The following is an 11,281-nucleotide window of genomic DNA, read 5'->3' as shown; positions in this document are numbered from 1 at the left end:
CTGGATATAATCAAGAGCAAGCAGAATACATTCGTGGAGGTCAAGTGGATAGACATGCATCACATGCGGAAGGATAAGTTTTGTGACTATTTTGGAGAGGCTCTGGACTTGGTGGAGCAGTTTGCTATTGAGCCGGTGATCTCTTTTCACCTTGACTATGACCCTGAGCTCATCTATCAGTTCTTTGCCTCAGTATACTTTCATCCCGGGAAGGAGCGGAGGATGACCTGGATGACCAATGGCCGTCAGCTGTCTGCTACATGGAAAGAGTTCATGGATCTGCTGCACATTCCTGATGACGGGCTTCACACCCCCGTTGGCGTTCGCCCCCATGCCAACTCTGAGTCTGCCAATAAGAACCTGCTTCAACCCTTCCTTGTTGAGAAGGTACTCCCCAATGGCAAGTCATCTTGGGTGTTAAACTCCTTTCTGGATATCATGCATCGCATCTTCCGCAACACTCTGTTCCCACACATTGGCGACAAGGACAAGGTACATGCATATCTAGTGGACATGTTGCTCTTGTGTGCAGAGGCACGTTCTTCTCAAACTCAGTCACTTGATGTCTCACACATCATGTGGTGTGAGCTTCGGTTTGCGGTGTTCACTCGCAAGGTACCTATCTATGGACCGTACCTGTTTCTGCTGCTCTCCACCACTTGGGAGAAGATGTACCCGGGTGATGAGTTCCTTGCTCCAGACTGGATTCGCCATGAGTCCATCAGCCTCCGCGTCAAGCCTAACTGGGCCAACACCACTACCCGTGCTGAGGCCTCTTCTGCTAGGAGGGCTGCTGGTGAGGGGGAGGCTGCTGCTGCTGAGAATGTTGCTGAGGACCGTGCTGCTAGGTCCACCACTTCTTCCTCTGAGCTGTCATGGGCCAAGAAGCTAAAGGACAAGATGAAGACTCTCTTCTGCATGCAGGCGAAGGGACATTACAGGGCTCACGTGGCAGACAAGGAGAGTCACCGCCGTGACAAGAAGGTTATGAGGCTCTTTGGAGAGGATGTGTCTGGCGGGTCTGAGGACGTCATCACACCTGAGGCTGCCTGGATGTCAAAGCAGGGATACAAGTGGACCAGTTCAGAGGATGACCTCGAGGAGACTATCCCCGCCACTGAGTCTGACGAGGAGCACGAGGAGCAGTGGGATGACTTCTCTGCCTAAGCCACCCCGTGTGTGTAGGTGTCCTCTCTGCCTTTTTGGCGTCTCGATGCCAAAGGGGGAGAGAGTGTAGGGATTTGCGTTGTGTCGTACTTGGTGTGTTTGTTTGCTTTGTCGTTTGGACCTCGTTTGCCTCGTTTGCTTTTGTTTGGTTTGTGCCTTCGAGACCTATCCTACATATGGTGTAAGACATATGCACTCTATCTATCTTAGTTAACTTATGTTTGTACTATCTTGTCTAGTGATAGATATGCCTTGTCTTTATAATATAGGGGGAGCTCTGTTCCTAGTATTCGTGTGCCATGCAGTCCATAGCACTCATCTAAGTGGCACACATCTAGGGGGGGGCCGTCTATATTATAGAGAGGAGGGGTTTGCATTTACTTAATAGTATTTTCTTTGTGCAAATCCCGTTTTGTCATCAATCCACCAAAAAGGGGGAGATTATAAGGACATATTTTTCCCTAAGTGTTTTGGTGATTGATGACAACGCATTTGCGGACTAATTGTGTGCCATGAGTATTCCAGACACTTCTTTGCTAGGCACAAGACGATTGGGTGCCCCTCGAAGACTGACGAAGACGACGTCTTTTCTACGTTTCTTTTTGGTGGATTTGAGTCGTAGGAAAGCTGTACTATTAAGAGGGGGTACGCGTTGGAAAGGTTTGGGTGGAATCATTACGTACACGTCTCCTTCTTATCCCCTCCTTCTTCCTTGGAGCTTTCTTCATTTTCTTGCCTCCCTTGTCTGGCTGCCGTTGTTGGTTGCGGTAGTACTGCTCCTGGGTCAACGGTAGTACCATAGGGATCCGCGGTAGTACCGCGCGGTGGCGCGGTAGTACCGCAGGTGCCCATGGTAGTACCGCTCCCCTGGAGCCGCACTACCGCTGCCCACCTGGCTAGTCCCGCCCCCTTGCGGTAGTAGGAGCGGATGTAATTTTTTACCGCACCTACCGCGGTAGTACCGCTTTCGCCGTGCGGTAGTACCGCGCTATGCGGTCAGGCAGTAGTACCGCCCCTCGGCAGTACTACTGTGTCGGGCTTTTGCTACTTCCGTTTCTTTGCGGAAGTAGGAACGGAAGTTTCCCTTCTCCCCTGGCTGGGACTTTTGCCTCGCGGTAGTACCGCATGGGGGGCGCGGTAGTACCGCGCGTGCGGAAGTTCCGCCCCCAGCTTCTGTGCGTCTGTTTATCGGTTCTGTGCTGGGGTTGCGGCAGTACCATGGGTCGGTACGGTAGTACTGCACAGCCGTGCAGTAGTACCGCTTGGTTGCAAGCAGTAGTACCGCGCGGCCTTGCGGTAGTACCGCTGGCCAGGCGCGGTAGTACCGCTGGCCGCGGGCTGGTTGGTGGGTAACGGTTGGATCTTTTCCACACACTATATAAGGGGTCCCCTTCTTCCCCGTTGACTCACCTCTTCCATTACTAAGCTCCATTACTTGCTCCAAGCTCCATTTTCGCCCGATCTCACTCCCTAGCCAACCAAACTTGTTGATTTGCTCGGGAGTGGTTGAGAAGGCCCCGATCTACACTTCCACCAAGAGAAATTTGATTCCCCCCACTAATCCCTTGCGGATCTTGTTACTCTCGGGTGTTTGAGCATCCTAGACGGTTGAGGTCACCGCGAAGCCATAGTCCATTGTGGTGAAGCTTCGTAGTGTCGTTGGGAGCCTCCAATTGAGTTGTGGAGATTGCCCCAACCTCGTTTGTAAAGGTTCGGTCGCCGCCTCCAAGGGCACCAATAGTGGAATCACGGCATCTCGCATTGTGTGAGGACGTGAGGAGATTACGGTGGCCCTAGTGGCTTCTTGGGGAGCATTGTGCCTCCACACCGCTCCAACGGAGACGTACTTCCTCTCAAAGGGAAGGAACTTCGGCAACACATCCTCGTCTCCACCGTCTCCACTCTTGGTTATCTCGTGCCTTTACTTGTGGAAGCTTATTTGTTTCATATATCTTGCTTGCTTGTGTTCCTATCCGTATTGCATCATATAGGTTGCTCATCTAGTTGCATATCTAGACAACCTACTTTGATGCAAAGTTTAAATTGCTAAAGAAAAGCTAAAAATTATTAGTTGCCTATTCACCTCCCCCCCTCTAGTCAACCATATCGATCCTTTCATCCCCCAAGTGACCCCCGGTGGGCTGGGTTTGTCCTGGGAGCGCCAGCGCTGATTTTGGCGAAATCCGGTGCAGAACAACGTTTTGGGGTGTGGCTGGGAGCTTTTTCTATTGCCGGCGCCCAAAAAGTGAATTGGGGGGCGTCTTGGGGCCCCAGTGGAGATGCTCTGAGTTGTTATTATCACAGTTAATGAAACCATAGCTCAAACCTCAAAAGGACGCAAAGCTAGAAACTCCATGAAACTAATAATGACCTGTTTCTAGCAGGCAGACTGGGACTCAGCTTGGTCTTGCTTTTCATGAAGAAATGATGTGTTTGTATATTCAGAAGATCCAGTCTCAGGTGTGTCTTGCTTTACTGTCAAGATTATTCTCACGATCCTCCCGAGGAAATAGCTGCTTTGCAGTGCAACTGTATCACAGAAAGAAGTGGCCCAAGATTAGTATGTGTGGTTTTTTAATCCTATAATCTTTCAAAAGGAAGTTATACTGACCTTTTTTGACTTTATTGCTAGTTGGTGAACCTTCAGTGCTTTTTTCTCCTTGTGGGATTTTCTCGGTACAGGGAGCAAGTTCAGGTTTGCATTCTCTGTTAACTGCACTATAAAATACTCCCAACCGTCCCATAATGTAAGTCTTTTATTGGCACTAATGTAGTACCAAAAAATGTCTTACAGTGACAATAATCTTGCCTTGTGTTCTCTTGGTTGAAGCTTTCCGTTCTTTCGCAAACCAAAATCTGCTGGTGGTGGTGCTGCAAGCTGATCAGCCTGTGCTGCATTACTCAGAACCAAGGCAGAGGAGGACTGCCCAGCTGGATCTGGATTAGCCACATGTTCTGTAACCTGGACCTTGAAAGTGACAATAATCGTTGTTGAAAATTTTGCTACTTGGTGTCACGGTGAAGATGTACTTCTTAACCAGAAGGTCTGATATTTCGTGCGGTGTGTCTTCATTCCGTCCTCTTGTTTCTTCAAACAGATAATCAGTCTCCTTTCCGGTTATGATGTTGCCTTGTCCAAACAATGTGAATTCTGCGAACGTAGCATTCTTTTTATTGTTCATATAGGCATCTATTCCATGTAGTGTATTCTCTATCTGTATATAAACAACTGTCTTACTAATATGGTTGAATACTTGCTTAATGGCGGATAGAGGGAAATAAGAGACATGGTGAGCAAAACTTTTTATTTGGTGGATGCAGAATGGATATGTGCTGACAGTGAATATTTACCATTAAACTCATCTATGAACATGCTAACAAATGGAATCATAACAGGGTTATCATTGGACCATCGTTGTAATCTGTCTGCATCAAAAGCATCCGCAAATTTTCCCCAAAGCATCACAACTGTGGATGTTCTGAAAATAAATGCGGTTGATTTGTTTGAGAGACGACGTAAAACAAGGAAAGTATATGGGGGGCACGTACTGTCCATCTGCAATGTGAACTTGACGCCAATGTAAAATAAGGCTCATTAACCATTGATTTAGTGATTCTTCTCATCACCAAACTCTGTGATATGAGCATAGTCCTTGTATCCATATGCGGAACATTTTCAAAAAAAAATCAGCAAGCAACTTTATGACGTAGTGAACTAAAAATACTAATATAGAATACCACTGTGTTAGTACCAGTATCATGATATCATTACCAATGATGCAAAGACCAGTTAAGACTACTCCAATGACCATCGCAAAAAAAAGGCTACTCCAGTGAGGTCACCATAACCAAAATGGAGCATAAGAAGTTCTGTAGTGCTATCACTTCATTTATTTTTGTTCTCTCTGGAAGTTTTGTAATAGAAGATTTATATCGGAAATTCGATACGGCTCGTACGACCATATGCTCATATTATCCAAACTGATGGCATGTCTACGGATTTTAAATAACTTAACGGTCCGTAAAGAAAAATAAAGTAAATCTAAACCTAAGTTTTCTACTGGTTGTTTGAATACTTTTCCTCAACAAACATCAATATTGCCATGCGTACACTTTTTTCTACAGCGTACTATTTCTTTTAAGAAAAATAAGAAATGTTTTCGTGCATGCATTCAACAGTATGGATGTGAGGAGCAAATTGCTAATATAGGCTGCTAGCCTGTACGTTCACACTTTAGATTCTTCAAGTCTATACGGGAGTACTTTTTTTAGGGGAGTCTATACGGGAGTACTACCTTGTCTAACAGTAATAATCTCAAATCTCATGTGATGTATAGCTTTTATCCGTAAGTTGCATTCAATATTACATCTCACCTATACACTTTCGCTCTACGCTATATATTGTGACACAACCTTCCTCTTACACAACAAGACATTGAGTAGGAATGAGGCACACGAACTATCATGGCTTCATTAATTTGAAGTCGGGCATGATGCCTTTTTTCTAAAAAATAACTACCTTGTGCTGCTCGGTCAATTCGACACATGTATAGCTAGGAATGAGGTGCACCAGGAATGCTTTGAGCATGATAAGATAATCACCGATGTGATCACTAATGATCACCGGGATCAAAATCCCCGTCGATTTGTCAGTGTGCCATTCGGTCCGAGGACTAGGGACTAGGCCACAACCGAAAAATTTGTTTGGTGCCGCCAATTGAAACTGGTGAACAATCAAGCTAATTCGTATGCGAACTAGACATTGTTAAGGAACACAGCTCCTCCAACGAAAATCATGGAGGGGAATCTTGGCTGCAATGACTTTGCTGGAGCATGTAAAAACGATCCTACTTGTCGCAACAAATACATTTCTTGGGCGAACAAGCTGGATATTATTGCCACAACCAACTTATTTGGCAGTTAAAAATACATCTTTTCCTTGGTGCAGTGTGATTAAAAAACATTTCCTGCTCTGCCATCTCTGCTGGGTGTATATGTCACGTGCCGAAATCTCCGAGTGATCTCTGTGTGTCTTTCTAGGTGATGTTTGGTCTGTTCTTTTTGAATGACTTGGCGACCTTACGCTAGCTTCTTTGTGGTGACCAATTGCTCGGGTCTAGTACGATGATTTGAGTCGGTGATCCCACGCTACTTGTGCTTGCAGAAGCTTAATGACCTCCAGATGTGCTGCTGTGGCCAAACAATAGTTGCGGCATTGCCTCGTGGTGTAGGCATGTTATGTGCTTGGTGATACCAGGCGGTCCATCCCCTTGTTAGCCTTGAATGTTGCTCACGATAAACACTTGTAGCCTTTTTGGTTGCCTCGCCCCCAAAGCCCTCCCAATTAAGAACAATCAGCATATTTCTGTCGCCTCATGTATCCACACTAGGCCGCTCAATCGTGATAAACTGGCTTGCCTATTGCCTCAGCCTTGCCATGCACTTGGAAGCACCACCAACGAAGATGCATGTGCTACTTGGTTGATCCTGCTGGTAGTCATAATGTTTTCTCATAAATGAACCCGTGCAATTGCTAATGGATGACATCGGTGGATTGTTACTAGTTTTAGACCAATGAGAGCCTTCAAGAGGACCAAGCTGAAATTATACTCCATAGCCCAAAGATAACAGGTAAAACAAACTGATGGATGACACTTCCACTCTTACTTCATGACTGCCTTTGAGCTAGATAAATGGGCGATCAAGAAGATTGACAAACTTAGAAGAAAATTCCTTTGGAATATTGAGGATGAGGCGTATGGTGGAAAATGTTGGTCAACTGGAAACGGATTTGTGCGCCAAAGTCCAGGGGTGGGCTAGGAATCAAGGATATCACAGCTTACATCCATGCTTTGCATCTACGGTGGCCCTGGCTCGAGTAAGACACCACTGGCAGACCATGGAACAAAAGTACCTATTGATTCGGTGGACAGACAACTCTTCGCTGCTTGCACTAATGTGACGATGGGTGACGGGAGATCGATGTTTTGGCATGACTAGAAATTGTTTTGTGTTTGTTTTAACTAAGGACCACGCGCTCCATGGTGCAATTATACAAGAATTGTGCCCCAACTTCTTTTCATCCCTTCCTTGCATCCCTGGTAAAAGCAAAGCAAACGAAAGGAGAAAGGCCTTGGTGAACGGTGAGCGAGGAGTCCATCAAACATGCAAGTGCCGCGGACACCAAATACCTTTGGAAGATTGTAAAACCATGCTTCTTTGCAAAACCATGGACTTCCATGTGAGCAAACGGAGTTGCGGGTTGGGTTTAGCCAATTCTCCAGCATTAGGAATACGGCAACTCCATAGCAAGTTTAATAAAACCAGAATTGAACTGAATTAGAGTTTGAAATTGAACTAAAATAAAATATAGGAGCTGTACTAAGTATATTTTTAGATTTCTGCTAGCATGCATCAAGACATTTTATGTATGTTTTTTTACAGTAGAACATATACTGTTTTTAAAAAAGTTACAGTAGAACACATATTAATTTACAGTAGAACATGTACTAAAAATATAGGAACTGTACTGAGTTTATTTTTAGATTTCTAATAGCATGCATCAAGACATTTTATATATAAGTCAGGTTCGCTTTTGAAATTTGATGCATGCTTGCACTATAGAACTGATACTGGTTTGCAAGTTGGACTTGAGTACTTGTTAATTTTTTCCATAATTTACTCTTGAAATCAGTTCCAAGACCAGGGGAAATCAGTTCCATGCCCAGCCAAGACTGATAATTACTTGTTCTACTTCCATGGTTCATTTTAGTTTTAGATAATAGGTTCAGAAACTAGTCACCTTGAGATGAAGAGTTGTTAGGTTCCTTGTTTTCATCATGATATTTGAAATACATCATATTTTTGCTACTTTAGTTGCAGCCCCAATTCCAATAAGAGGTCTGTAAAAGTAATTGACTAATATCATATTAACAAAAACAGCCTGTCCATCCAGCACCCATGACAACTACAAGTAGCAAGTAGCATATTGGAAAAAAGCCTAGTATCAGATATAGCAAGTAGCAAGTGTGAGCATTCAGATTTTTGTATTGTACACCATCGCCATTTCAGAGAGCGGTAAGCATCCACAGAATTGAGACATGCAGAATTCAAACTAATAAAATATGTTGAATCCATTAGTGACCATGCATCACCTTGGACTGTTATGTGTGCTCAACTTGGACGGCTGTGCAAAGCTTGGTGAAGATGGTGGCTTCAATTCTACTTGTACTGATGTCCGTGCTCCACTTGGACGGTTGCGAGTAACCATGGTGGACGAGCTTGTGGCCGAGGGCAGCCAAGGCGACCATCGGGAACTGTAGGTGGTCATGCTTGTTCTCGGCAACGTACTTACACGAGGTGGAGGTGATGGCTGAGGAAGTCAGAAATCGGCATTGAACTAAAAAAAGAATTGCACTAACTAAAATTAGAATTTGAACCGAGTGTGTCACTGAAGATGAACTTGTGCATCTGTTTTTTGCTCCCGCACCAGTGTAACAAATTCAGGATGACATGAATTTGTGTGCATATAATAAGATGAATGAGTGAGAGAAGAAAGAGAGCAGTAAAAGGATTTTGTATTTTTTCACCTTGAGATGATATCTCTTCTTGAGGTCTTGACAAAAAGTGCCGGTGTAGATACCACATAACCGCTAACTAAACACCAGACCTTTAACAAACGACAATCTCTGCTTCCAGAGTCTGAACTTATTAGCTTTTCATAAACTGAAAATGTGTAAAGCTTTTTTTGCAAATTGCTACAAAATCCCCGTGCATGGTGAAGATGGTGGCCATGATTTCAGCTTGGACTGTTCCCCGCGCTCCACTTGAACGGATGCCAGTAACCATTGTGGATGAGCTCGTGGCCGAGGGCGGCCAAGGCGACTACCGCGAACAGTAGGTGGCCACGCTTGTTCTCAACAATGAACTCACACTGAGGCGATGGTGAACGGCCTCGGCTGGCGGGGTTGGTGGACGGCCTCGGCTGGCGGTGTCGGACCACTCACCGGGATGAGGAGTTTAAATATGTGTACTGCTCCATAGCAAATGTTTATACTGCACATATGCATAAAAAATAGCTTTTATTTGAAACAAAGAAACATCACAAAGGATTAATTATTTTAGTTCTTGTAGGCATGTCAACAAACAGCTTGAGAGCAATAGGAATAGAATATGTTCTCGCATGCAAACTGAACAAGTTCTCACAAGCATAAGAATAAAAGGCTAGGCTTGGCGCTATACAAAAACATTTCGTAACCGTTCACTGACTAAATGGGGTAACGCAGCATGGAACAATTGAATCTCGGGTAATAAGATGAGAGATAGAACTGAAAATAAATTATGGAGAGAGAGAGAGAGAGTGAATGGGTGAGTGAGAGAGAGGAGATGAACTGACAAGGATTTAAATGAACTCTCACTAGCAGTAATTTTGTACTTCTCATGTAGTAACACATGAACTTGTTGTCAAATACATGGACCATGTAGTAGTTTGAACTTAATTATATGACCATCTAACTAGATAGCACTGAAGTAAGTATCAACATCTTAGTTTGCAACAAATGTCATCACTTTTAGTTACGGTGGCGCACGTGCCAGAACTATTCATAAATCAGACTTTTTAAGTTACACACAAAATAATAAAAATGAAGCGCGGACCTAAATGCAACAAGCGGTAAAAATGTGGAATGGAATGAAGCAATCAACATTAATACATCTTTAAGTTTTTCTAATTGTACAGTCCAAATTCCATTAATTCTCAATCTACAACAGTTAAATAGCAGCAGGACACCAAGTTCAGTATTTGCACATGGCAAAATTAGCTACCAAAGATAACACACGCACACTAGTTTAGTACCAATAGCTATAACTAGCCAGATTCATTCTCGGAAGTAGCTGCACAAGTGCAGTAGCAGCTCCCTGCTCATACCTGCTCGCCAGCTTTTATGCCTCGTCTTGCTGCTGCCTCAAAACATTTTGCCGCTTACTACTTATCTCCGACAGTACCCTGCACACAAACACCACGGGCCACCAGTTAACACATATGCACATACACACACATAGAGAACCAGCCACACACCTCATTGTCTACAAAACCAGGACTACATCTTATGCACATTATGGACTCATGATGTAGCAGCAAAAGAAACTACATTTGCTTGCTGATGTGTACAGATGTAGCAGCATAGAGATGTGTACTGATGTACCTTTTACTGCTCGATTCTGGAAACATGTGCTTGCTGTCTCGTTGAACGGCCCGGGGTGGCGACAGTGAACGGCCCTGTCCATGTTAGAGCTGAGGACGGAGATAATTTTTTGGTGAAAGCCTGGCACAAAGCACTTGAAACGGGCAAGCACATACCTCGGCCATGTCCTCATGTACGATCTACACTTTGGGATGGTTTTGAGAACGGCCATGAGTGGTGAGTGTGAACGGCCTGTGCTGGTGGCTGTGGACATCCAGCATCGTCTGTGTGGGTCTGGTGGGCCTCAGAGGCAAGCTATCAAAGGAGGTCGTCGATGGCGATTTGTGCCGGCAGGGAGCCATGGCTGTTCCGGAGATCAGGAGCTGTCAAAGGAGGTAGACTCCTGAGTTGCAGCATCGAACGACTTGGCGCCGTCTCGTTGAACGGCCCGGGGTGGTGACAGTGAATAGTCGGGGTGTTGCAGTGATGAAGCCTCACCATCGGAAGGAGGTAGCATGGTGGAGGGATTGGAGTGAGCTCGGCCACGAGCGCAGCCGGCATGGGATGAACAGGACGAAGTGTTGAACATCAATGGAGGTGAGGAGGTGCTTGGCTGGAGCAAGGCGGAGAAAGGAGAGATAGCGGCGGCGCGGGAAGGATGTCGTTCAGGTGGCCCTCGTGGCGATGGATGGTTTTGGGCGGCATGATCTGGGGCAAGGCAACAGCCACAGCTCGATCTGTGGTTGGAGTGTGGGGCGGTGGCCGGATCCAAGGGAGAAGGTGGGGAGCGGTGGCCGGAACCGAGGGAGAAGGTGGGGAGCGGCGGCCGGATCCGAGGGAGAAGGTGGGGAGCGGCGGCCGGAGCCGAGGGAGTAGGTGGGGGCAGCGGCCGGAGCCGAGAGAGAACGTGTGGGGCGGCGGCCGGAGCTAAA

General features: G+C 45.6%; 1 long non-coding RNA gene across 1 annotated transcript; it reads right to left on the bottom strand.

Annotated features, from left to right (window-relative positions):
• Positions 1 to 5,828: 5,828 nt before the first annotated feature.
• Positions 5,829 to 11,275, bottom strand: LOC123147828 (uncharacterized). The gene is made up of 5 exons (XR_006473467.1): positions 10,526 to 11,275; positions 10,371 to 10,444; positions 10,094 to 10,171; positions 7,359 to 9,222; positions 5,829 to 7,265 (listed from the first exon to the last, which is right to left on the bottom strand). It is a non-coding gene; the product is annotated as an uncharacterized lncRNA (long non-coding RNA).
• Positions 11,276 to 11,281: the final 6 nt, after the last annotated feature.

Source organism: Triticum aestivum, chromosome 7A, assembly GCF_018294505.1.
Source record: "Triticum aestivum cultivar Chinese Spring chromosome 7A, IWGSC CS RefSeq v2.1, whole genome shotgun sequence".
Lineage (NCBI taxonomy): Eukaryota > Viridiplantae > Streptophyta > Magnoliopsida > Poales > Poaceae > Triticum > Triticum aestivum.
Note: the sequence above shows the minus strand (reverse complement) of the source record. Positions and strands in the feature narration are given on the sequence as shown.